At 37.9% G+C, this 25,587-nt stretch overlaps 1 long non-coding RNA gene across 1 annotated transcript in view; it reads left to right on the top strand.

The window, feature by feature from the left end:
* Nucleotides 1-2,967: 2,967 nt before the first annotated feature.
* Nucleotides 2,968-25,587, top strand: part of LOC121065981 — a 32,875-nt gene continuing 10,255 nt past the window's right edge. Inside the window, exon 1 of the long non-coding RNA XR_005817448.1 lies at nt 2,968-3,163. This is a non-coding gene — a long non-coding RNA (uncharacterized LOC121065981). The remainder of the gene's footprint in view (nt 3,164-25,587) is intronic.

The raw sequence follows: 25,587 nt of genomic DNA on the forward strand, positions 1-25,587 counted from the left end.
TTCTTGAAACAGTTTTTCTGGTGCTGCCAGCAAAGTTAACTTTCCTAATGTTGTTCTCTGAATTAAGGTTATCACTGATTATTGTTTTCATGAACCAGGGAGATAACATGGTTTTGCCAGAGGTAAACAGAAGAATTTTGTATCCTTCCACCTGCAGTGGCATGGTATGTGAACAGAATGGCTTCTCTTGTCATTTGTTAGCTGAACTGACTGAACCACAGCAGCAGTGATATTACCAGCAGTGATTGTTTTGATAAACACAATCTTTTACATCTTTTTTTTAATTCTAATCGAAGGATAGGAATCATTTTTAAGTTCAAACACACATCTATATGTATTTTCTATGTTTTATTAGTCTAATCATACAGTGGTTTGCTCACAAAATTTTCCAGAAAATATGACCTGGACTTTGTACAAATATCTCATGATAGAATTATTTCAATTTAGCCATTTAAAATTTAGGTATATAAATCCAAGAAAGTTACTGACTTTCCCGCTATTACTGAGAAAGTAAAAAGTGCCTCCAAATGGTTACTTGTCCTTACCACCTCTGGATTATGTCTGGGTGACTTAACTAGAAAGATGGCCAACTTTTAAGTCACAGAGAAATTCTGACATTTTGAGAGTGTTGCTGAAGTGAAGATAAGCCATGTCCACCTCTCTCTCTTTATCTGCAGAGCAAATCACGTCATCATAGAAAGCTGCCAGAGTGCTCAGGTGTTACTTACTTTCACTAAATCTGTGCTGGCTGTTTCCAGTCTCCTTGTTCCTCCTGTCCCTGCAAAGGGCTTCCATAATTTTGAGGGCCGTGGTGAAACTGGAGGCCTGTAATTTACCAAATACACCTTCGTGTTGTGTTTGGAGATGAGACTAACATATGCTTGCTTTTAGGCAGCAGACCCCTTATCTCTCAGTCACCACATTGCAAAGATGATGAAATGGCCTTGTGAAGTCCCAAAAAGTGGATGTGAAGACATCAACTAGCTCTTTGCATTCTCAGATGCATCCCATGTGGGCCTAGAGACTTATATATATCCAATTTGCTTTACTGCTCCCTAACTTAATCTTTCTCTACTCTGCTACTAGACAGACTTGGGAGACCTGGGAGCTGACCTCACCAGTGAAAAACAGGGCAAAAAATACATTTTGATCTCGACCTTTCCTATGTGCTGTTTGATTTTTCTTTGGTTGTGTTCCGTTGCCAGTGTATTCATAGCAGACAATTTCATTGTATGTCCTGTCCTAATTCCATTCTTGTGTACCTTTGACAGTGCTTCTTTTTTCCTCCTTGGAAGCTACCTCCCGATACCACCTTCTGTACACATCTTTTTGGCATTTTGTTTGATGTAAAGGAGACCAATGCTGCCATAGAGCTTACGAGTTGAGTGGGTGGTTATTCCTTTTTTGTTTTGCAGGAGTAAGTCATAACAGTATCATAGCAAACTTCTTCCAAAAGAAATCTGTTAGCCCAAATCCAGTTATTGTGACCATTAAAGAGCTGGACAATGTTGGCTATTTTAATGTTGAGTGCGTTATAAGAAAAGTTAAAATTCTGAGTTGGTGGATAATTTGATTTCTAATGTGCTGTGTTAGGCCTTACTTGCAAGTATATACATACTTTTGAAGTTTTAGTCAGTGACAGAAGGAGCTATTTCTAAACAAGCAATCAGTCAAAACTCCCTTGTCATTTTAAGTTAGATGAATTTATATATCCAGTAATCTAATAAATGCCCACATTTGTTTTTTCTCTAGTTATATATTTGATGAAAGCAGCTTCTAAAATCTTGGTCTTGAATTAGATAGCTTTTTTTTTTTTTCCCAATGAAGTGTAAAATCTTAGCATGTTGCATGGTAAGCTTGTTTTATTTTTTGGAAATTTCCTTAGGTCGCATTTTATGGAAAAGTTACTTCGCTCTGAATCTAACAGGATATCTGTGTAGGAGGTGTTGGGAAGCTTGAAAATGTTTCCATAGATACAAAACAGAGCCCTAGCAGCAGCTTTCAGCCAGGCCATGTAAGCGTTGAGATATTTTTCTGAATTAGCAATGGGCTGTCAGATTCTATCCAAATATATATATATTTTCATTTTTCAAAGTCTTTTTTTCCCCAGTGTATCTCCATTGGTGGAAACTGGCACAGCTCCATTGGTATCAGTGGAACCGCATGAGCTTATGAACTTTCATGGTGCTTCTAGATAATGTTTTAAGTTAAGAGAATGCACCTACCTCAGTTCATATCTAACCAGTCTGCCAAGCTTTATTTAGTTATTTGCAATGCATTTATTATATAAATGCTTTGGCATTATGGATTGCTCAGCTTAGTAGAATTCACATTTAGTAAAAAGTTACTTGCAGCGAAGAAAATGAGAATAAACATGAAGTTAGGATACCTGATTTTTATGGAAGAACTCTACTTCTTCTGTATTTTTTCCATGTTATGCTCTTACTGCCAACAGTCTCTCCAAGCTCCCTTTTCCTTTCCTGTTTTGTTTTCATGTTTACTACTCTCCCACTGCCTGTTCCTTTCAGATACTCTTGCTATCCTTTCATCATCCTCCTGTAATTTATAAATAGACTGTAGACAATTCACTTTACCTCTAGTATATCCCTGTGAAGACCAGTGGGACCTCCCTGAAATGAAATACTAAACCTTGATATTAAGTTCATAATTGTTATTGTTATTGAATACCTCCGCTCCTCAGAGAGAGACCAAAAAAAAAAAAAAAAAAAAATACAGGCTTATTTTCTAAGCTCTTCTCCCAGCATTCATTGAACTCGAAACAAAATAGATGAATGACACGAGGAAAGTTTATTTTTTTACTCTTGCACCTGCACGGTTCAGGTGCCCCGTGTTTGTCACAGCCCTAAGGGCGCCGCCGGCCCGGCCCAGGCCCAGGCCCAGGCCCTGCAGCAGCCCTGGGGCCACCAGCCTTTGCCCCACTGGGGCCTGGCAGGGCCTGGCAGGGCTGTGGGGAGCTGGAGCCCGGCCCTGGCCCCACAGAGGTGCCGGGGCTGCCCGGTGCCCCGCTGCTGGTGGGGCGCTGGGCTGGGCCATGCCTGCCCCACCCTCCCCGGGCCGCCCCAGGCTTTAGGCCCCAGCTGCGCCATGGGGAGGCTGTTTGCTCATGGCAGCCAAGGAAAGCGGTCCTGCTTGTGTTCTGCAGGTGAGGGGCTGTGTGTACCTACTGCTAAGTGTATGTAGATATTTACTAATGTTTAAGTTCCCACTAAAATTGCTGAGAATCGTGAAAGTTTACTTAAAAGTAGGTTCAACAGTGCTGTCGTTCCTCCCTCCTCCCCCCCAGGTACTTCTAACCTTGCTAACCTTGCAAGGCTCTTCCCTGCCAAAGCTATTTCCAGTGATCTCCAGTCTGAGGGGCACAGCGTTTGCAGTGCTCTTTAGTTCAGGAGGTTCTTTTCACTCAGCCACTGGCACTGTGAGTGTAAAGAAGGAGCATTTTCTTCTGCCTGTGTCTTTTGTTAGCACTGCCTCTGCCTGTCCTGGCACAGTTTGCTCCTATAATCTGCGTAAGAATACATTAAATTCTTAAACTGTCAACAGATCAAAGTCATCCTGTCTTTAGATGTGGTTTTCTCTGTATTAATCATAACCTTATGCCTCGTGCCTATCTAAATTTAAATAGCATTGCAGCTAATGGTAAATTATCCTGAAAGCACCTGCAAGGTGATGCTAATACATCAGTCCTCTGCAGAATTTCAAAAGAAGAGAGGAGAGGACTGGGAATCACTACAGGTACAGTTCAGTAAATTAACAAACTCTTACTATCACAACACTGATTTTTTCCTCTCTTTTTGTGGTTTCTTTTGGCAGTTTCTGATAGTTCCTTGTGGCTAGTTTTCATGATAGAAATGCCATTTGTTTTCCACGTCAGCTATTTCAGTGAAGTTGTTGCATGGAGTTGTTTCAACCTGGTGTGTGTGTGTGTGTGTGTTTTTTTTTTTCTCTGTATAGTTGTGTGTCGGTTGGAACTGTATGTATGTGACGTGTCCTGAATAGAGTATCAACATTTCACCTTTAGGTAAAAGGTCAATGACAGAAAGTACTTCTGTTGTGTGTTTTAAACTATTTTCTCTAATGCCTGTGGTTGTGTAATGTTGATGGGTTTAATGGTGGGGTAAAATGCCAACAGCTTGAAATAGAGATGAGTGGGTAGATATGGCAGTGTTACTTCATTCCACATGGTCTACAGCTTTCACTTTAAAGAAAGAAAAAAAGCATATGAACATAAAAATGTGCATTAACATGTGGCCCTAGCTAAGTTTAATAAAACCCCTGTTTAGTCCTTACTAAGGAAAAGGTTTCTTAGTAAGCCCTGTGTTAGCTTGCTAACAACTTGGATTTTAACCTCCCCACCTCCATTGCAAAATAAGATGCAAGGGATGGGCTTTAAGAGAAAAATACTATCTAATTGAAACTGTAGTTTTGAGAAACACTGTTCTTTCCCTGGGGCTGGAAAATGACTGGTAAAGACTTCATGTGTATAAGGAAGCCACTCTTGTGAAGTTTTTCATTCCATACTATGTAGGTAATGAATAAGAGTAGTAGAGTGCAGCAAGATAAAGACATGGGCCACTGATCAGAAGGTTGATTGTGGTGTCAATAGTGATATATTCAGTAATTTTTGTTGCCAAATGTCTTCAGTATGCATAAAAAAAAAAAAGCATGGAACAATACACAGTGTTTATTTTGCAAACAGCATATAGTAATCAACATATTGTAATGTGCATGTGTCAGTGAATATTTGCTGTACAGCTTTACCTCAGGAACTCTCTGCCCTGGTTCTGTCAAATCAGACAATATTGACAATATATAAAGTGTAAAGAAAGAAGAAAAACAGGATTATATGGGCAAAAAGCACGCACATTGATTTTTATATTGATAAACCTTTTCTTGTTACTTGCTTTTGAAATAAAACAGGTGAACCGAGATGTTTATAATATGGTAGGTATTTTAATCAGCTCAGTAATTAGGATTTTTCACAGCAGGGAAAGGGTGGCTATTTAAATATTTTATATGGATTTACAACTCTCTTAGCTAGAGGTATTAGTCTTTTGTTTTATGCATACATTTGCAAAGATACAAACCATTATATTTCCTATTGTGTTTTGTGGGTCTAATTATAACTCTTTGTTCCATGTGGCTGTTGCTGAGTCTTTTGCACTCGCTCTACTTCTAGTAGAGACTACATGAAAGACTGTACCATTAGGAATGGTATTGAGAGTATTGAGAGTGCCACCACTGAAGTAGTTGGCATGGGAACTATAGGCAAAAATAAAGCACAGGCAGTTCTTTGAAAATACGGAATAGAATTTAATGAGGACAGGGATGTCCTTGTCTGGATAGTCAGGCAAACTTTCTGCATCTTAAGGTTTATTTGTTTCAAACTAAACTTTCCAAAGTATTGCAAATATTACAAGCAACAGCATGCTCTATTTGGAGAAAAAAAAAAAAAAAAAACTCATCTTTTTCAAATTGGGAATGTGTTTCCAGAGCTACAGCTTGACAAAGTTTACTCGAGAAGTTTTCACTTGCCCACGTGGAAAGCTGTGCTTGCTTTTCCCAATCCCAAAGTAAAGTATGGAAAGCTTGTTCAATCCCCGTTATTTGTCTGCCTTCTTCAGGTCATCTTTCATGATGCTTGAACAGTGATATGTAATGTGTTGTTTTTTTTATGTGGAAAACTGCAGTTGAACTTTTCAAGGTGGTTTGTATGTATGCATAACAAACCTGGTAAACCAAGAACTTCCAGTCTTCAGCTTTTGTCTAATACATGTTTAAGTCTGTGCATAATAGTACTGATTTTGCTTTGGGCAAATTCTACTTGAAATTAGGCATATATATAGCATCTTAGTCTTTGTAAGTGCCTCTGCTCTTGTCTCAGAGCTTTCTATATTCTTCATCCATCATTGCCATATTTTGGCAATTCTTTGTCCTGTGAGTGTAGCAAGAAATAGGAAATACTAATGGATGTGTTTTTAGTACTCAGTGCAAAAGAGGTCAGTGCTCTAATTTTCCACCATGTGATGATAGTATTCTTGTGAGCATTTACTCCAGAAATCCTAATGCTAATGCGTGTTCTAGTCCAAGCTAATTTGTTAGTGTGTGTTACTTGGAAGTGGAGAACTTTCAGCTGATTAAGAACAGCATAGATGTGTAATTAATGGGGGAAAAAAAAAAAAAAAAGCTATATATCTTTTGCCTGTCTGGGAATCCTAACCCTTTTCATCATGCAGGGTTCAATAAAATGCAGAGAATTAAGTGAGAAGTTCAGAAAATCAAGGGGGAACTGGGGTCCCCATAGATTGTCAGGCTGTGTAGATTTCTGTCTTAAGCCACAAAAAGAGTTTATTTCCTTAAGTTTCATTTTTCCACCATCTAAAGCATAGGTGAAATATGCATGTGAATGATTCTAGTCCTCTGGCTGCCTTGTTTATGAGAACTGTGTATTTCTGTGAAGTTCTGATAGCTTCATGAAAAAGATAGGACTAATCTCACTTGCTTTGCAAAATAAGCTTTAAAGATGTTTTGACGGCTTCCTAATTAGTAGGTTCCTAGATAAGAGACTTCATTCTTTGTCATAATACGATTATGGGACTAACTGCCCTCACTAACATAAGTTCTTGCTCAAATTTGTACAGTGGTATCAGCAAAGAGTATCATCCAGCTTCAGGCTGAATATATGTTATTAGATATTTCCAGGACTCCTACTTTTCTGGGCTATTGCTAAAGCGCTTCATAAAGGAGGAAACATAAAGGAGGAAATATGAAATGTTTTCATCACTTAGGTACCATTGCATAAGAATTTACATTTTTCATTGCTAAAAAGGCAGTGTTACACATCTTCTTCTTTGGAGGTCAATGCTTAAGACTTTGATCAGACCAAGATTACTTGTTGTTTAATTATATCTAATGAAGTATAGATTTATTTGTTCATGTTAACAGGAGTGGACATTTTATAGACAAGTAAATTTCATGGAGCACTGGATATATTTTCAGACTGGAAATTCCAGTCATCCATGAAATTAAAGAGAAAGGGGTTCTCTTTAAAGGGAAGTTTTGCACTTACAGATCCTGACCACCTGTTTGATTATATTTTCCTATACAAACTTCTTATCACTTTCAATAAACCTTTCACTATTATATTTATTGGTATGGCCAATATAAGGAAAGGTGTGGTAGGAAGCTTGTTTAAATAATTCTGATGGTAAGAATCTATGCAAATTTTGCTCTGGAATGAATTTTGCCATACATTTCAGGGAGTCAGCCATCGTGTATGGTTTTAACAGTGTGAAGTCTGTCAAAAATACAGTAGGAGTTGCATGGACAAAAAAAAAAAATCCTATTCAGTGCTTTGAAAATGTTCTTTGCAAGGTCTCTTGGCTAATGTCGTACTGCTATTTTTGCACAACTTCAAATGTATGAAAAGCTTTTGAATGTTTTATTTAAAGAAATGAGGGACTGGTTCTGTAAAAAAAAAAAAAAAGAAATCAAAAAAAAAAAGTGTTTAAAGTTAGTCACAGAGGTTTGCAATTTAGACATCCATAAAATTATCCATATTTTTGGAGATGCTTTGAGCTACTAGAATTTGTGTTAATTTCAGTAGCAACTGCCACTGATCATCAGACTACTTTAATAGGAGTGTTGCATATCAAATAATTTCCTTGTAAACTAGTTTACCACAGATTAAATTACTAACCAAATTATTTCTGAGCTAGACAGGCAGACTGAATAATATCAAGACTCTACTCTTAAAGTAGAGCCAGGTTACCACAGGTACACAATCAGGACAAGGAAGCATCTCTATATGGAATTTCCTTTAGCTTGCAATAAAGGGCTGGGGAACCTGCCCTATAAGGGAAGACTGAAGAAGTTAGGTCTTTTTACCCTGCAGAAGAGAAGGCTTGGAGGGGACCTCATCATGGTCCTCGAGTACTTGGAAGATGGAGTTTCTGTTTTTACAGGAAGCCATTGGGAGGGCAAAGGACAACAGGTACAAGTTGCACTGGGAGAGGTTCCATCTTGATACAAGAAATAAGTGAGAGTAATCAATCACTGGAGCAGCCTCTCCAGGGACGTGGGAGAGTCCCTAATGCTGAAGGTTTCAAGGATGTGAATGGACAGGGTGCTGGATAATCTCACCTAAGCTCCCCTTTTCCTGTGAAAGGTTAGATCTGGTGATCTTGTGAGGTCTTTTCCAATCTGATCTGGTCTGTGGTTCTCTGATTCTGTATTATCTGCTATTGGAGCACTTGTGATGGAGGAATTTTCCCCTACCTCACAACAGGGAAAAAATGGCTCTAGGGTGTTGAAGAGAATTATTTGTGTAAGGCCTAATGCTCCTTGTATCTCCACCTGGCAGCAGTCCATGTGTTTTCCTTGACCTCATAGCTCCAGTAGGTCTGCCAAGAATGTAGTGCAGGCTGGCTCCATATATAATTCTCAAATTTAGCATCTCAGTGCCAAAGACTAATCAATAAACCTGGTCAAAAGCTGTTAACAAAACCTCTTTTTGTCATAAAGAATACTTCCTAGTTGTATTTCAGCTGTTTTGTGTATTGCAGACATTGAAACAGCAGATCATCCTTCTACATTTTCAGTGCAACTTTTATATGCATGTCTAACTGTATTCTATAGTCTTGAAGTGCCTTTAATGATTTCTGTTAGTGTTTCTGAGTGGATTCTTTTCCTATTTCAGTTGTGAACTCCACCCCCATCTCTATTCAGGCTGAAAACGTGTCTCAGTATGTCCGCATTATCACAGAATGGAAGCCATGCTCTCACCACCCCTATTAAAAAAGGCATGTAGTTTATTTTCTTCCTTTAGCTTCCCATGTCGTGCAGTTTTGGCATTCCCAAAAGCCTTCTCAGAGACTTTCCCTTTCTAAAGAGGAGGATTGACTGCAATTAAAAGATCTCCCTCATGTACAGCAGGAATTACCGTGTGAATTGCCTACTCCTGCTTTGGTCATGTACATAATGCTTGGTTGTCACTGAAATACAGTACTGGAGAGTATATACATCTATAAACCTACACTTTGTTACTGTGCTTGAGGTAAGTATTGAATTAAGTATTCACTACGGTATCCAGCATTGCTCTACTCTGTCATTTACTGTCGTTGTAGAAGAGATGGTTCCAGATTGTTGTATTCGGGGGTGGGTGGTATTACAGTTCTCTCTCTTTCTTTTTTTTTTTTTTTTAAAGAAAAATAATTGTACTATCTAGGCTTTCTTTGTATTTCAGACTCACGTAGAAACCTTTATTTTTGGAGACTAATTCTGGCATTCCTATGTAGTTTGCTGCTCAGGGATGCTTATGATTACAGTTACTCTGTAAAATACAATGTAACCAAGAATAAAACCATGGACACTAACAATTCCATACTTTTGAAAAAAAAACACATGACAAATATATTGCTACCTTTCAGAAGTCATAAAATTTACAAACAATCACTTAAATGTGTTAATAACTTTAAGGATACAAAGAGTTCAGATAGCTTCCTGAGGTTATCGCAGAGGAATTGAACTTTTTGTACAAGATGGGATGGAAGTTCAGCATATGAAAAAGACAACGATAATGTTAATAAGAGATAAAGATGTTTCTCATAATCCTGTTTGAAAGTTTGTGATGAAATGTTACTAGTTTTTAAGTTGCTGGTAAGCCCCACAAGACACCGACAGGGCTTACTGATAATCATAGAAAATTGTCTTTCATCTAGATTTTTGTGTTTTCATAAAAGACTTTTCATGCGTTCATATCAAATTACTGGTCCCTTCAGCTCAAACTTCAAATGGGTTGTGATTACCTTTCTTACTGAAGTGAAGAACTAGCAGAATGAAAAACACTGAGCAAAGGGAGGTTGTCCATGGATGGTAGGGTAGTTTCATTACCAAAAAATACTGTTTTGTTATTTTAGGTGTCTTTTAGAAAGCATGACGTATATTTGTTAGGAAAATATCCCTCAAGATCAAAACCTAATAGTATGTGAAGCATGATTTGCAATTACTTAGCTGTGTGTGTGTACGTACTATTTCTATGTACTTAACAGGAAATAATAAAAAGTTAGTTTTCCACAAAAGCTACAGAAGTTTAATATATTGAAACAGTGCCAAAGCATGCTCAAAGTGTGGTGTTGTCTTATGCATCTTGTTAGTTCTGTAAGTATTTCCAGTTTTCTGCGTGAAAGTTGTCTTATGTGGGCATGCTCATTAATTTAAGGCCACCTATTTAAAGATCCTAAGATATTTGGATGCTTTGAGAATGCAATTAACTGACTGATTGAACTTTCAGACTTATAAATACCTTGATGAAAAAAACAGTAATACTTTGCTATTTGCATGTTTAAGGCAAAATTATGTGACATATTATGAGGTGATACGATAACAGATAAAACACCAGTGCTTCAGATAGATCCTCGCCTGATGGTAAAGCCCCTCAGAATTTGGCAATGCTACACTGAGATAAATGAAATCATACTTTTTATCGTAGTAGAGAAGCTGCCTGACAAATTCACTATATACATTTTCAATACAGTTTTATCTAGTTTAAGGTCATGCTTCCTGAGTGCAATTTACTTCCCTTCTGGCACTTTCTCCATAGCTATCAGTTTTACCCAAAATTTTAATAATTTGTAATATATAGAGGCTAAAATATTTCAAATAATAAAATCAGAAATGGAATCTAATGTTTTCATTAGATTTGGGTATTAATTATAAGGGTGAATTCCTGTAAATACACTATTTGATTTTTTTTAAGAGCTCTTAAATGAGAGCCAGAAGTAATGGAAGAGATGTGGCTCCATTTTTAATCAGAAGTTATTTAAGAAAAACTAGCAATTCTGAAAGTAAAGATAGTAGTTCTCAGCATGGTTGATTGACAGTACAAGATGGGGACAAAATTTTTTTCTTAAAGCTTAGCTGTAGTGGTAACCTCATGCCAGCACATCCTAACCCTTTAAAATCACATGAGCTCTTGATGGTTGAGCACCAGGGAAAACCCAAGACCATCGTGTGTAAACCCAGTGCTCTGTATGTATGTAAGAGTGCTGAAGTCAGAGAGGAGCTTGTCAGGTAAAATACATTTGTGTCATCTTATTAGACCTGCTGACATTGAAAACTGGAGGAGGAAAATAAAAAAAAAAAATCCCCGTGGACTGAGAACTTTGACTAGGATAAATCAAGCTCAACAAGGCAGTGTAGTCTGGTCAAAGATATGTCCTCAATTTTTTCTATTCTCTTATGTGTACTGGTCAGCCTATAAAAAAATCTTTTTTATAAAATACAGTAGCTGTGTTCATATGAAATCAGTAATTCAGGTCACAAATAGGAAACAAGACTCCTGATTGCTTCCCAGAAGAGGCCTTTGGCTTTTCCTTTTCAGTGTCTCCATAGCACTCCTAGATTGACAGTCCTTGAGAGAAGAGCAATGTCATTTGCTTGGTCTCTGTCTTTCAGTATCCAAAAGCTAGGCAGGCCCCCGCCTGTTAAGAAGACAACTGAGGTTTGAGTTTAATTAAGCAATTAACTTCTATTGCTTTGTAGTATTTGAAGCTAGGAACAGCTGCTGAAACTGATTACACACTGAGGCGAAGCCTGAGGTGTTTTATCAGTCCAAAAAGTCATTTTATGCCAAGTAAAGAATGAAGTGATAAAGGTTATTCTTGTCATTATATAACAAACCCATAATATAACAATAACAGGAGGACTGACTTACACTCTGAGATTTTGAGGAGTGGTCCTAAAGCTGCTTTCCTGGACTGTCCAGAGAGATGCTAGTACACAGATGTCTGCATTTATCAGCCTCACGATTTAAATGGAACATACTCATATTTTTCCTTCATCAGTCAATTTGAGGCCACATTGTGGTGAAAAATCTGTTGCATAAAGTGTAATACATACCCACCCCCTTTTTTTTTTTTCTGGAACATTGGACAGACTATTCAAAGATAGTCTTGGGTAATATTAAAACTGAAACATAATGGTAGTTCATTTAACAGTTTAAAGGAGGAGCATGTAGGGTAATGCAATGACCAAATATTGCACTGATTTTCAGGAGAAAACACTGAATGTCGTGTAACTTGCATTGTTCTAGTGCTTTTCCAAACATGGTAACTTGTGCAGATTTTAAAAATTGCAACCTCATAATATTCCTCGAAGTAGTATACTAATTTTTATTCCATTATTTCATAGTGTCTAAAACTGGTACATACAAAGCATAACTGATTTGCCTGAGTTTGTTGAAGTGTGCCACATGTCTAAGAACGGATGTGTACATGCTTTTAGCTGAAGTGCTGTATTTTGAATATTGAACAGTGCATCATGTGAAATTCTCTCTCTGTGTAAAAATCACCAATTTTCATGAACAGCTATGTATTTTTTTTACATGGAGTTGCATGTTTTATGAAATTATTTGTACATATGTTGAAATCACAATGTAGGTGTCTATTTTAGTCAGAAGAAGGCTTTTTGAGAGGCAATTTTCAGAAGCAGATGGAAGGAACAGAAAATATAGTCAGTAGCTCCAGATCATATCATGGTAGCAAGGATTACTTTATTTCTCCTGGCTGTCACTGGGTGGATTTTTTTCCTCTCAAAGACCCGAGAATTGTCTGTCTTTGCCAAATCATACAAATGAGGGAAATGGCTCGGTAGTTGCTGGCTCACATACTTCAAACTTTGAGTTGGTTTTCATACTGTGTTCTTTGTCATGATCTAACAAGTTAGATTCATGCACAAACTAGCTCATACACTGTACAGATGGAACTCAGTATGTTCCCAATCAAGAGGCTGCTGTTTTTCTGATCAATTTAATGTAATTCAATACTGTTGCGTAGCTTGCTTCACGTTACTACCATAACTTTTGTGCAGTTTGATGTCTTAAAAATCACTGAACCCCAAAATAGGAGAGAAATATTTCCAATATATCACTGTTGATTATTTGTTGCAGGCCTAGCAATATGTCACATGCTTTTAAACGATACCTAGAAACATGCTGAAATCTTTTTTCCCCTTAATGGCCCTTAAAGGCAAGTTTCTCTTTCAGCAGCAATTTGCTGTCCCTGTAGATGTTAATTAGCAAACTTCTGAGGCCTGTTAGTCTTAATTGACTGAAATCTTTGCTCCATTTATGGTACCCTAAGCTTGATAGTGTTTTTTATCCTTGCTCTGCTGATTGAATTCAATTAACGTGCTCCCTGTTTGATACTATAAATAACCTTTTTTTTTTTTTTTTTACAACTCTTAAAATTCCTTTCAGAATTTTTCATGTAGGGTAGGTGCCCCTTAGAATTGTGGATGTTCCACACTTAAATAGGGGGGAAAAAGAAGGCAGATAAAAAAATTGGATCACCTTGCTAAGTTTTGCTCATGGGGGAATGATGTAAAGAAAAAGAAGAAATAACAAATAGGACTTAATAATTTGAAAAATTGTCAGAAAAGAACTTGAAGTATAAAAGACAGTAATAGTTGCACCAAAAAAAAAAAGTTCCTTCTCGTAATTGTTATTCTTACACCAACTGTACAAGGAAACCATAAAGAAAGATAATCACAGAATCATCTAAGTTGGAAGAGACCTCCAAGATCACCTAGTCCAACCTCTGACGTAACACTAACAAGTCCTCCACTAAACCATATCACTAAGCTCTACATCTAAATGTCTTTTAAAGACCTCCAGGGATGGTGACTCAACCACTTCCCTGGGCAGCCTATTCCAATGCCTAACAACCCTTTCAGTAAAGAAGTTCTTCCTAATATCCAACCTAAACCTCCCCTGGTGCAACTTTAGCCCATTCCCCCTCGTCCTGTCACCAGGCACGTGGGAGAATAGACCAATCCCCACCTCTCTACAGCCTCCTTTAAGGTACCTGTAGAGTGTGATAAGGTCGCCCCTGAGCCTCCTCTTCTCCAGGCTGAACAATCCCATAATGATGCAGTCTTTAGACGATACAGAATTTTTTAAGTGGTATGGGTATGCAGCTCTAGAAAAGCAGTTTCTTCTATTACGTGAGAGGGCAGGGTGCTAGTACAATGTCAGTAAAAAAAAGTATTAGCAATGAGGCTCAGGTTGTATTTTCGTGTAACTGAGATTAAAAATTAAAGAACAAGAAGTAACAGTAGGAGTCCCCTAAATATTCCATATATTTAGTAAGTGCTTGGTGTCCAGCAAATATAATTTAGTGAGGAATTGTGAGAACTGTTTAAAGGAGTCAAGAACTCGGTTACCTTTAACTGCAGCACGGTCAGGGCACCTGAATCTTTATGGCACCTTTGAAAATGCCAGCTGCTGTAGACAAGGATGCAGGTAGGTTTCATCTTTTGATTGTGTTTTTTTTTTTTTTTTTGTTTGTTTTTTGTTTTTTTCTCCCCTAACTAAAAGGGGAAAACAGTGGAGATTTACATAAAATCGCAAATTGGAGACACAGCCCAGTCACAGACAAATAAACCGGGAGAAAACAAAGTAAAACAGAAGTAAGAAAGCCTGGTCTTCCTGTGCATGCTCTTGTAGAAATGTGTGTGTGCAGATATGCATATGTGCATATGCGTGTATAAGTGAAGTATGTTACTTTTTGTGCAGGCTCAGCAGTCAAGATACAGAGTATTTTTCTCCTAGAACCAAGTGATAGTGGAGAATGCATTTTCCATTATACCCTTACAACATGGATAACTGGGGGATGTGCACGCAGCCCTCAGATGTGAGTGTAGGTGATGAACACCAAATGTGCTCTATCACTTCTTTTTTCTGGAGCATAAGGACAGCAATGGCATTTACGTCCATTAATAATGATGATAACATCCAAACCAATTCTAAATGAGCTTAGGGATGTCATACTTAGTTTTAATTTCTGAGACAGAAATATTGATGGGTTTTATAGTCCCTGAAAGCCTGTTTCAGAATGGTTTTTGCTCACTGTCTGGTTACAATCACTTGAAAGGCAGTCCTTTCAAATGTAGTTTTCATCTTGTAATCACACAGAGACAGTTAGTGCTTTGATTTATTTATTTATTAAAAAAAAATCCACCTTTGAAGAATTATTCTGATATTTCATAACTTTCAGGAGTACAAGAGGTTTTAGGTATTGATACGTTTTATTTTGCAGCATGTGTCTACAGCTTATCCATAGCCTGTTAGTGGAATGTTAAAAGAACACTTACACCACAAATCTATTGCAATATGTGTGAGAACTTCCAGTTTTTCACCTTACATTGGAAATCTGACCAAATATAGTGTGTGACCTAATATATATATGTATATATAAACATTCAAGTTTGATTTTTTAGACTTTCTATACTAATTTGCTATTATTCAGCTGTAATGTTGAAATGAAACTGAAGAGTACTGAGTGCTGTTCAACAGTGCTGTGTAGAGAGCTCCTTAACATTTACTGTGTTGACAAATACACAGTATTTACCTTTTATTATAATTACTGTAAAAAAAAAAAGTTCTGTTAACTGCACTTGCTTAAAAAGCCAGCCAATTTTATGAAATTATGTTTATTTCTTTTACTAAAGGAACTCTGCTTAATATTAGTGTCCTTTGTATGTCTAATTTTGGTCTCAAGTGCTTGTTTAAACCCAAGAATACTAAACTACTCTGAACATACTTATAACTGGATCAGAACATGGCTTCTTGAAGCTATAACAGCAGAAATTTTTGAAGAAATCCGACCTGGTCCCTTGGTTTTGATCTAGTTAGAACTTGCTCTTTTTACCTAAGGAAGAAAAAATAATGGAAGGACTGTGTCTGTAGCAGAATATAAAACAGGATTTGGTCAGAAATAGAAACAATGTCATATGTCTAAGAGTGCCAGAACTGCTATTGCTTTTTGCTTGCTGCCTATAACTAGCTGTTTTCCTGGAGTATTCAACGCAAAATATAAGTTAGAGTTCAAAGACCATGCTCACACAAAACATCTCTAGAGTTCATTAAGTTCTCTGTGATAGGTTTGAAGTCCCTAAGTTTCATTCTCCTACTTACCTAAGTAAGTAATTCTCCAACATTCAACATTCTCCATTCCAACATTCTCCATTCTCCAACAGAGGTGGGGAGTCTACTGAATCACTGAAATTTCAACAGATTTAAAAAAAAAAACACAAAACTGACCAGCACCACACCTCAATCAACCAACCACAGCCTGTTGTGTTTTTTTTTTCTAGCTGTTTCTAGCCATCCCGTTTATCTTCCATTCAGTTCATTTCACTGCACTGACCTCTTTCCATAACACCTTTCTCATTCTAGTTCTCTTTTCTGCCTGCCATTTTTCTCTTCACACTTCTCTTTTGTACGTTCTGCCTCAATTGCACCATTTGTCCCTTTCTCATTTCACCCAGTGGGCCAGACTTTTTTTTGTGTGTGAAAGGTTGTGTGGTTAATTCTACAACATCAAGGTGAAATGAATGCTTACTACTAAGTTTAAGCAGTAAGTGAACCTTCAGAAAACATCCTGTTTGTAATTGCAGCATAGTGGAGGAGCAGTGCGGGATTTCAAAAAACAAAGCTTTGTCACAGGTGAAAATACACATTTCAAAAACTATATCCTTACAAATCTGCCCTTGATTAGTTTTCTGTTATTGACAGCAAACAGAAGCAGAAATGGCCTATTGTCTTTGGACTGTACTTTTTTTTCCCCCTAGACTTTTTGCTGTACTTCACTTTGTACAATTTTGGAGAAAATAAAGAGGAGGAGGAGGGCAAATCCTCCTATATAAAACTGATAAATCTTCAGCAGGTCATCTTCAAGAGTGCTGGAGTGAAATGAAGCCCATGTTTCTTCTCCTTTATATTGATCTAGCTACACTAATGGACTATTGGCTCTGCACTCTGTTGTTTCACTGGGTTTAGTTGAACTTGCTTTTCATCTAAAGATAACTGCACGTTGAGTAGCAGATGACAGTGTTTTCCTCAACAATTTTCCATTTTCTTTTACAGCAGAAATTTTCTTGAAGTAAATGCTTTTTAATGTATTTATAATGGTTTCTGACTTGGGTTCATTTTTCAGGCTAGCAATCACACAAAAAAAGTACAAAGAACTGGCTAGCAAATCACACTGTCACAGTGAGCACGTGATGGGTATTTAGTAGTTGTGTTATTTGACATTTTTGATTCTGCAATCATATACCTCTTTTAATTATACATCTTTATTAATGGAAATAAAAATAATCAGATGATTACTATGAACAGAGAGTTGTACTTTTTATGCACCCCTTCACTGGTATCATTTTGTGCACACTTTAATTCAATTATTAACCTACAGAGATTTTATAAAAGGCCAGCTAGTACAAACAGTGAAGTGTTGGATTTTTTAATTAATAGACACTCGAACAGCCACTTCCTGCGTTTTGTTTCCCATGGAATTGTATGCATGCAAATGTTACATTTAATTGCCTGGAGTGAAAGCGCAAACCTCTTTTCTTAATTTTAATTAGGAAATATTTCCCCTTTTAAAGTGCCCTGTGAATACTTCATGGCAGATAATCAGAGCTGAAACATCATTTGTTCTGTGCTTTCTTCAAATGTGTTTCTTTGATTATGAATAAACATACTACATTAGCTCCAAGAGATTCCGTGTGGGTTTGAGGCTGCTATTGCACTGGATTCTTTGTAAATGGAGATGAAAATTCCTGAGACACAATTTACTGGAACAGAAGACATGATGGAGAAATAATATACAAGCAAATGAACTGTGTTCTTGCAGATGTTTGGCACGCTGTTTTTATTTTTTTTTCTATAATAGGTAAAAATAGATGTAAAGTAGAAATTTTACCTTGGAAGAAATAATTATATTTGTTTTATTAAAACCTACATTTCCTGATGGAAAATTAATTGTAATGGCTAACGTGAAGAGTTTAGTTTACTGTGGCTTATAAGTCGTTGGTATAAAACCAGAACCATAGCAAAGAGGAGACAAGAGAAGCACCAAATGAAGATGAATAAGCCTGACTTTTGATAGTGAGGAGCAGTAAATGGGCATGATAAACATTGTCAGGAAACAAGTAGGAAAGGGAGGAAGCATGTAACAACAGCCCTATATCATATTGCCCAGAAAAGAAGGACAAAAGGCCTTGCATGGTGTGTGTATGGGGCTGCCTCATGCAAAAGCATCTCACTGTGGCTCCGCATTCTGTTGATTAAACTCTTGTTTAACAGGAGCATTTGGAACCATAAAAACAGCAGTGTATAATCATCAGAAGGCTTCATTTACTTCTGGCAAGAAGTTGGTTTTCAGTGGACCTTTCTATGAGAATTGATTTTTAAATTAAGAGGGACTATTTGCTTTCTTTGGATATGTATGGTCACCCAATATAGTAGTACTAACATAATATATAGCGAGTTTTGCTTTTATCAAATATTTAAGTATATTTGAGCACGTTTGCACTCTTTCAGCCAGCTAAGCTTGATGTTTCATGGAAAACAAACATAAAAATGTTACATACAAATGTGACATGAAATTTACTTTCAGATTTAAACTAATATTCTTAGTAAAAACACATTAATGTCTTCCGTCATCTCTAATTATGACAGCAATACTATAGTATTTGTCTTTCATACTATATTATTGCAGATTCTTCGTTATGGTCACTGTATGTTAATAGTGACCTTTTATTGGCAATTATAATGGGTATTTTTCCCCTTTATTTCCTTGGCAATACTATTAGAAGGCAACTGTGATTGCATATACTTTCAATTTACCTGACAATTGTTTTGTAAGTCTCCGGATATGCTGCTGCATGAGTGGCTCTTTCTTAAAAAGGCAAAAATAGTAATTTTTGGTTTTGAGTATCTTGTCATACTGCTGTGAATCTGGAGTTTTGGAGAAGTACTTTTTACCAGATAGCTTTGTTGCTTTCTCTAAACCTGCAATGCTGAAAGTCAGTAAGTAAGCTTTCTGCTTTGAAATTGAAATATTTGTCCTTTCTGGTAAGGAAAGGATCTAAGGATCCTAAGCAGGAAAAGATATCTCAGTTCCTTGTCTCCCTTTATTTTATGGATTACAGGCTGCTTGCTCATCTTGTTATGTCAGGTTTAAAACTGAGCTTTAAAAATTCAGTGGTAGCTATATTTTCCTGAGATGAAATCATGAAGACTTTCATTTATTTCTTTGCTATTAAATTCCTATTGTTTTAAGTTTCCTTAAGAAAATTACCTTTTTCTTCTCCAAATAGTTGTATAGATAATTGATCATTACATTTATGAAGTAAATTGATAATTGATCGTTACATTTTTGTAATAAAAACTCTGAATATAAAATATAAACAGTGTATTGAGATTCTTAAAATTCATATGAAACAGGAGAGAGAGAGGTGCAAACCAAGAGGTAGCAACTGACATGGAAGAAATTCATATTACTCCAATGGTGTTAGAGATGGGTTTTGAGGATAAAAGTCTAAGTTGGCTTCTTAAATGACAGCAGACATAAAATGACTGAAAAGTTTGAAATGGCAGGAATAGTTTATCTTGGCTACAAGGCCAAGGTGTGCTAGAAGGCAAGACAAGGCTCAAGAAAGATACTTCAAATGTATTTCACTCTTCGGTTTTGTAAAATAATAATAATAATAAAATGCAAGTTTAAAATAAGTCCGTCATGTCTCACACAGGCAGTGTGGGCTATGGTAAGCTGGTGTAATTATACAATCTTAACTAACTTCTTATGATAGACAGTTTGCTTGAAACCCTACTAAGAAAAAAAATGAAGTTGCCAAGCATTTAGTCAAAAGGGCTTGTGATGTTCTTGGGAGGCTTCACAATACAAAAGGGCACAGATTTTACAGAGTGTGCAAGAGGAAGAACTACAGCCACCACATGGCATCTCAGCAGGAGGCAGACTTATGAGCTTCACATGTCTCCTGAACCAACCTCCTAAAGGAAAATGCCACTTTTGATGGTTCAAGTGCAAGTCTTATGTTCACCTGGGTTAGGACATTGGTGGATCAAATCACTTGGTTTCAGAACTGGTAGAATCCTAGGGCGAGTGCTACTTTGCCAGCAGCATCGGGGAAGTTTTTGTTTTCTTTTGTTTTGTATTGTTTTAAACAGCAGGCCCCACTGATAAAAATTGTCAGTGGGAAGACATTTTCACACAATTGGCTTGCCATTCCTATTACCCTCTAGAGGGCTACTGCATGATGTTTATAGATGCACGGGCAGCTTTTGTTAGTCACCAAAATAATGGTGACATTAAGTGGTATCTACTACCCAGACATCCTTTGACATTTACATCTGTCAGAAAGAAAAGAACAGTTGCCTAAAGCAAACAGCTCTCTTCTCGCTCCCTGTGGACAAATAAATAAGGAAAGGGATATGGCTTGCACTGTTCGTAAAGGTCAGCACTACATCTGATTATTGGTGGGAGTGTTCAGTCAAATTCCTCCCTCAGGACACCTGGCTGCTGCCCACGGCTACTCTAGGTACTGGGGGTTTTTATGTCAAGTGTGTCTTTGTCCCTGCTGCCGTGACACTGCCGAGGAGCCTGGCAGGTCTGGGGGGTTCTCAGTGGTGGGTTCTCAGTTCTCACTGTTCAGAAGCAAAAACTATTACACAGTTTGAGCAGGACAAATCAATTGTCTGTTAATCCCGTATAAAGAGCTAATAGTGAATCAGCAGTAACCCTTAAATAACCTTGAACTGTAGCCTTTGTTAAAGGACTGTGTCATCATACTAAGAAACTGTAATCACCAGTGCAAGAAATATCTGTATCTATGTAGTGGAAACGGCAGCTGCTGCTATCGATTAAAAATTACATAACTGAAGATATGCCTCAGTCAATGTGAAGGTTCTTAGGATTTAAGAAACAGAATCACTCCAGGTTTTGAAGCTCTGGAGTGAAGAGTTAACTTTACAAAATAATTGTAGCTAAAAATATCCCTGCCAGACCCATCTGATAGAGCACTCATATAATCACTGCCGTGCTCAGACTGTACTCCATCCAACCCGCTGTCATCTATCTCCTTATCCTAGCTGGGCTCTCTGGAGGGGGTGGAAGTGACAGCAGCAGCCCTCACCCCGTGGTAGAGGAGACGTATCCTCGGCCAGCACTGCCTGTGCCCCTACCTCCCCACCAGGCGATGGCACGGGCTGGGGTAAAGTCACTGAGATGCTCAGAGGAAGGAGGCACCTGGGTCGGCACCTCTGGGTCTGCGAGGCTCCTGGAGGCTGTGTCCTGCACTGCATTTATAATGCATTCATTACAGCAGGTTTCTTCATGAGTTTATCATCCTGGAGTCCAGGTTAAATGCTAAGAAAGGACAGATGCTGCAGCCTGTGTTTGACTGACTGAAACGAGACATGCAACGGCTGGCACACCAGGGTTGTCAACATTTTGTCTTGCTTGTATCCTGCAAAAGACGACTAACTTCAGCTGCTCTGATCAACTCTTTGCCTTTTGCATGTAATACTTGATAGCAGTCATCAGAGGTCAGAGCCAGACGGGCTGGTGGGTGCCCGCAGGCTGGCAGGGCCTGTTCCCAAATGTGTGTATGTATGTGTGTGTGTTGGGGTTCCCTTGCCAGGTCACCCCACAGGACCAGTGGGAGCACTGACGGCTGAACTCCAGCAAGGGCCCCGGCACTTGCAGTGTTTCTGCCCCAGCCAAGTGCTCCAGGTGATAAAAATCTGGTGATCAATTCTGTCAGAAGCTGCCAGCAGTTCAAGTGATTAAACCTGGGCTTCTGCTGATTGCCAGTCAGTACATAAAGAGCGTCAAGGTAAAAGCTGAGAAGTGTCGCAGCACTATTCCTAGATCAAAAGATGAAAATTTGGGAGGGAGGGTATCAGGTATGCTCCTGCCCTGCTTGGTCTCTGGCAGCAGTTTAAATTCTTGGCTTGTCCTGGACCTGTGCCCTGCAAGGGGCAGCCATCTGCCCTGGGCCTTCCTCCTCACAGGTCTGCATCAGTTTCAGGCACGTACCTCCCTGCCCTTGGGAACCCGTGATGAGTGAAACTGAATGATGGTTTGTGTAAAATGAGTGTCTTCCTTGTGAACAACAAAGCTTCAAATGTTAATATGTAAATATGGTATCTTACTCCTTAGGCAGCTTTGGGCCCTTCAAGAGGTGAGCTCCTGTGCGTCTGCCTCCTGCTGTACCAAGGTAACCTTAACCTCACCATATACCCTCGTGTACCAGGAGATTTCTTCAGAAATCACGATGGGAGGAGGGAGAGAGAAAGTGAACTGGTTGGCTGAAGAAGCTTAGTAGGCTCTTTGGGGCACTAAGCTACAGTTGCCAAAATTAACTGATCAGGTATTGCTACTTAAAAGAATGGGGACAGGGGATAAAAGGTCACATTATTGAGGACTTGTCATTTCTAGCTGAAAGACAGATGGGAATCACAGAGGGATTAATCACGTTTTCTGTGAGTGCTGAAATGCACAAATAGAGTAAGTAATCTGTGGAGAAGGACCCAGCAACAGCATTGGGAAGATTGGAGCATTTAGCTTTGAATGACCTCTTAGTAGGCTCTTCATCTGTTGTCAAAAGGGCCATAAACTCTGAGTTTATGAGAGTGCTTCACAGTGGGAAAGGGGAAAAAATTAAAAAAGAGGTCTAAAGACAAAATGTTAATTCTGAATAGCTGTTTTAGTCTTAGTAAAGCATGTTTTCTGTCCTTCAGAGTTCCATTCCTAGTGGAAATTAATTCAGTCCTATCACAGTGCATGTCCTTTTGGCATGTTAGTCTCTTAATCTCTCTTAGAGCTAGTATTGTTTTATGCCCCAATCTTAGCTTTTTTCTCCTAACATGGCCACCAGATTTCACCTAAATCAGTTTATTTTTGTGCCAGTATTACTCTACAAGCCTCATAGCTCTTCAGGTGCTGTCATTCTAAAGATGGATGTTAAATAAGTTCTCTGCTCTTACCTTGAAAGAACTGGAAAGTCTTATAAATCCTACCATCCATTTTGGTGCTATACGGAAAGACGCAAGAAAGGAAAACTACCCCCTCTTTGATAGTTCATTGAAATATATACTGCACTATGCCAACAGCTGCCATTAGAAGTCTGCAGTCCATGGTTCAGAAGATCTTTTAATAAATTTCTTCAGAAATACTGTGTTTTTGTAGGCTGGATTTGTCAGTATCTAAACTTTTCCAGAACAGATACTCAGAAGAACAATTACAGAGCATTATAATTTAGAAGCAGAAAGGAAGGTCAAGAGCCTGCGTTAGGAAAATAATTCTATAGTTTCTATCTGATAGCCCTTCTGTGATGGGGAGGAAAAAAAAAAGAGAGAATTGCATTGTTTGCTCATGTCTAAGGATGGGGAATCGTGAAGATAATTTTAGGAAAGAAAAAGCTAATTTATTACTTGGTAACTAGAATTCTCTTTAGTTTCTCTGCAGATTTGTAATATCAATGCTATTGATACTATTTCTTTTTCTAAGGTATCTCTTCTTGTCTAGTTTTTAGGCAGGGGACAACAGGACAAACAGATCTGAAGACAGACAGCCAAATACGCCCCCTTTATACTTCTAAATTTACTATATGCATATACAATAGACTAGTTAGGGGCACGGCACTGATGGATAGCTGCAGTCAAAATGCGGGGTTTAAAAAAAAAAATCCAGTGGGAGTTTCTGTCTGATTTCCATTTCAAGCTGCCAGAGATGTTAGCTATTTTCTGGTCTTGTTCTTCATCTGTCAAAGCTGCACATACTGTCATACTCTCTTTCTCTACCTCTCTTTCTCTTTTGCTCTTCCACTTCAGCTTTCGGAGATAGCCTAGTTTACATCCTTCACATATGTGGGAGCTGATTAAACCAATGAGCTATACTTTATTCTGGTGCACTTGTATTTATTTTTTGAAGCAATCTCCATGTTGTTACTTACCTAAAAGCATCCGTTATGTTTTGAAACAAAAATGGAGATGTTTATGCTGTACTTCAGCATAGACCACCTTGTTTTTCTTTAGAAAGTCTTCACTATAATTAGTCACACAGTCTGGACAGCTACGCAGTAAATAGTTAAAATAAGCAGACAACGTTTTTAACTTCAATGTACAATCTTTATGGTTCTATGCAGACTTGGCTATTAAGTCTATATTAGTTTCATGCTACTATGTCAGTTATTTCATTAATCATAGTTAAATAGCTATTAAAACTCTTCAGCTGCTTTCTGATTTTTCTGAGGAGTATCTGTGGTTTTCATTAGATACTTAGGGTATATCCAATAAACAGTATTGTGTAAATTCAAGGAAATGTCACTACTAATCAGAACAGTAGCATAACAAGGAGCCATAAGTGAATTACAAGATGTGACATGCTGGAGATTGTCGATAGCTGAAAGAGATAGGGATGAGTCAGGAGTACTAACCAGTTTTGTTCACATAATCCTCTGTCAGACACATGGACTCCGCCTTGCATCCAAAGCAGCAGCATCACTACGGTAGGGAAGTACCAGTCCACAGTGACTGAAGTACACAATCACTTCAGTAGGCCTGTTAAAGCAGTATTACACGCCTGGAACATCCTGCGCCTTTGAGGTAATAGATAACAGTTTAATAACAGTTCATTGGTAAGATAAATTACTTAAATTTGCCCTTCATTTCTGTGTTCCCAGTAGGATATGTCATCATGGCAGTGGGGCCACATTAGGGTCTCAGTGACAACAGAAAGCTACTACAGAATAACTTTATTTCTACTGAGGAATTGCAGTGCGGGGACTAAATGGCTCAATGAACATGCAAGTGTGAAGAGTCTGTGTGGGACAGTTTCTCACAACAAGGCCACCTTCTGATATGAGAAGGTTTTGCTTGGGAAAACATTTATTTTGAAGTTAAATTACTAAAGGTCTGTGTAAGTTAGAATATTGAGTTCATTTTATTAAAAACTTAACAGGTTACATTCAGGTCAGTTGCCTACGACCTTGTCTATCTGTTATTGCCAACTACTTTTTCGGGCTGATAACTCTTATTTAGGAATATTTATATGGTGACACCTAGTGGCTTTAAATTAAATGCTTCTGGTTGATAGCCAGTGACCTTCTGTCATGTCCATTTCTTGGAATCAGAAGTTTGAATTCTCTGGGATGTCTACTCTCTCAAATGAACAGGCACCTGTTTGATTCATGATGATGTGTTTTTTTTTTTTTTTTTTTTTTGTTATATTAAAGTGTATTGATGTTAGCAAAGCCTAAACTGAGTATAAAAACATTCAGACATCTTTTTCAAAGCCCATATTAGAAAGGATATTTATGTTCTTCAGCCTTTTTTATACTATGTATTCTACTCTTCAGAAGAGTAGACGTAGTAAGATCCGATGACAGGTCATTGAATTATAGGATCTAATATTTTCACATCCAATAATTAATAGGGTGAAAACACAAAGAATTTAGTTTGTTCCTCTCTTTGGGAGACAGTTTTCTTCCACTTCTGGTGAAAGTAAATGTTTCATTTGATTCAAGGAGTGGGCAAGTGTGTTGAGTTTAAATAGATTCCTAGAAAAAACATTCACTTGAGCCTGTTGAAATTTAGAGCTTGGTGTAAATTTCTGAACGTTTTTGAATAACTGAATACTTTTTTTTTGGATATGAACAACATACTAAAAAGGTCTCGGGTATACAAGCTATCTCAATTATAATGAA

This window comes from Cygnus olor, chromosome 2, assembly GCF_009769625.2.
Source record: "Cygnus olor isolate bCygOlo1 chromosome 2, bCygOlo1.pri.v2, whole genome shotgun sequence".
NCBI classification, from domain to species: domain Eukaryota; kingdom Metazoa; phylum Chordata; class Aves; order Anseriformes; family Anatidae; genus Cygnus; species Cygnus olor.